Source organism: Rhinolophus sinicus, linkage group LG09 (genome assembly GCF_036562045.2).
Source record: "Rhinolophus sinicus isolate RSC01 linkage group LG09, ASM3656204v1, whole genome shotgun sequence".
Classification (NCBI taxonomy): domain Eukaryota; kingdom Metazoa; phylum Chordata; class Mammalia; order Chiroptera; family Rhinolophidae; genus Rhinolophus; species Rhinolophus sinicus.
This window is the reverse complement of record NC_133758.1, coordinates 6,848,424-6,851,467: the sequence shown is the minus strand read 5'-3', so window position 1 is coordinate 6,851,467 and position 3,044 is coordinate 6,848,424.

Below are 3,044 nucleotides of genomic sequence, written 5' to 3'. Positions count from 1 at the left end.
GGCTTACCCCTGAAGAGGTAAAGATTGTTTAAACCTTTGTGTTTTTTCTTCTAACATCTTCTCTAAGGCCTAACAGCTCCCAGTGTGTCTATAAAAAGCTTCTATTTCAAAATTTTTCTGACCAGAATAAACTCTTTGTTATGCTGCATTTTTTTCTCTCTTGCAAAGCCTCTCTAGAGGCATCATCTGGAAAGGAGTTTGTTTCTCCTGCTTGACTAGTGATACTTTTGTTTTACAAGTATGTACCGGGCTCGTGCAACATGTCAGGCAATGGTCTAAGGGTTTTACAAACATCACTCATTTAATCTTCATAATATTGCATGAGGACCATATTATTATCCACCATTTTCCAAGTGAGGGCACTGAAGCATAGGGATTCTGTGCAATTATCAAACGTCATGCAGCTGGTAGGTATTAGGCTGTGAGTTGACTATACTATTTTCCTCTAGTTTAGAGAAAAAGTGGCCATTTAACATAAGTGTCAATTATTAGTGGAAAACGATACCTGATGAATCACAGTGGTGGTTTACATTTTAATGTTATTAATAGAAGATAATGTAAATGGGTACAAATCTAAATTAGATAGAAATGTCTTACCCTTTCTGCTCCTATTTAAAAAAATAAAATTTGTAAATTAGCTAGAAAAACACATAAAAATCAAAACATTCAAATTAATAACATCAATTTCATGTGATAGACTGAGCGTGGGTTTTATAGAAAAAATACATTATGTCAAAACGCATATCATATTTAATATTTATAAATACTGAAAGCAGTACCATAAATATAAAACATTCACATTTTGTTACCAGAATTGAATTATTAATGTCAAAGTTCAGTTTGCTGATTCAAAATAATTGGACGTCATATTGAATCAGAATAATTCTAAGTGAGCAATTCTCAAAATTCAATTGTAATTAGGTATCACATGATAACTCTACATAGCTGTCATACATACTTGAAATTTAGTGTTATTTCATTACTAACAATGCTGATTCCTTTACTGACTAGGATTCAGAGCTAGAATTTCATGTCTAAATTTAATTTTTATTATTGCAAAACTGGGGACAAATACTTACACAAAGCAATTATGTAGTTGACGAATACCTGTAAATTCTGCTATAACTAACCCAAACCAGTTTGGAAGTGACATGAATGTAAATTAAGTTTTCAGTTCGATTTTATCTTTGGCATTGAATATTTGACCTAATGAAATATTTGACCTAATAAATTCTTATTTATACAGCATGCTATGACAGAGTTTACCCTTTATTGGGTAGAATTTACATTTTGAGCTTATTGACTGTAAACATATTGACAGCCAGATATTTCTCCAGCAAAATGGGTTCATTTGGAAACAACAAAGAATTGCAATTCAGGACATGTGGTCTAATGGTGAACCAGGGGCAAGTCCAGAGAAACAAAGAATAGAAACAGTCTTGTACGGACTGGCTGGGGTGGGGGTGGGAAGTTGTTGTACATGAAGGATCCATTGGGAAAAAACTGCAAGTTCAAGTATAGGGCCTTCTCATTCACAGGTTGAAGTAATAAAGTACTATCACTTCCTAGATGCAAGGTATTGTCTCTTCCTGTGGGAGTGGGTAGGTGTGTTGAGTGGCACATGCTTTAGAGTTCTCTCTTCTAGCTTCCTCCCAACTGTTTTAAGTGAGGGTTCTGTTTATTCATTTTCAAACTCATGCCTGCATATTGTCATTATCCTGGCACAATTAAACTTGTAAATTGATCTATGATATTTCTATTTTCATAGTGTAAACTCAGAATTCTAAATTACTTAAGAAACTGAAGTCATATTTTATCAAATATATTTCATATACAATTAACAAATAAAACTTTTATCTTAAAGTAAAATATTTGAACATATAACTAAGATGAACATCAAACAATTGTTAACATTTTGACACTGGAATGGTAACATAATGGAAGGTAAGCATAATTAAAACATAATTAAAAGTTAAAACTTGCCCATCTACTTTTTGCATGGCTAAGTTCCTACCAGAATGATAATTGAGTTATTAACCCTGGGTAAAATAACTGGAGAATGAACAAAAGCAAACTAATTCTATAAGAGTTAACAGTTGGAAGACATACAGGGCACAGAGTGAGTTTAGCATTTTCACAACTTTTAGCCTATTGACTGGCTACAGGCAGCACTGCACAAGATGGCAAAAAATCTAAAGGGAAACTTGCAGACTTTCTGGCCTGAAGAAATGGAGGGAAAATGTTTAGAGGTATCACACAGCTAAAAATGAAACCGGAAAGAAAAGAGAAGAGAAGAGAAGAGAAGAGAAGAGAAGAGAAGAGAAGAGAAGAGAAGAGAAGAGAAGAGAAAAGAAAAGAAAAGAAAAAGAAAAATGAAACGGGGCTAATCTCAGAGGAGAGAGAGACTGGGAGTAATCTATAAATTTCTGTATAAACCCTACCCATAGCTCTGGCCAACCCTTCAAACGTGTACATAGGACAAAATACAAGAAATCCAACTGAAGACTGAAATAATTGAAGTCATATTTGAGCTCCTACTGAAAGAACAGCGTTTGAAGGTTGACTCTAATCAAGATAATTGCCAGCAAAAATAAAACAAACAAGATAAGACCAACAAGCTTTGAAAGAATATAACAGAATCTAAAATCTCTGCAATATAATATTCACAATGTCCAGGAAATTTTCAAAATTTCTGAACATATGCAAAAAATATTGGCCTTAGAAGAGTGTTTCCTTTAAATATATATATATATATATATATATATATATATATATATATATTATACATATATATGCATATGATATATATATATCAACAGAAGAAAAAATTTATTTTAATCATACAGCAGAATTCATACATGAATTATCTATAGTTAACATTTCATAATGAAGGTCATAAAATATGTAATAAAATAGGATGCAGAAGGATAAATGCATGATGCTGTCAATCATAGAATTACTGAGGTATGCAGAATAATACTATGTATATTGTTTTAGGGGAATATATAAATTATAGTAAAAGTATAATGGCCTGGATGGGAATT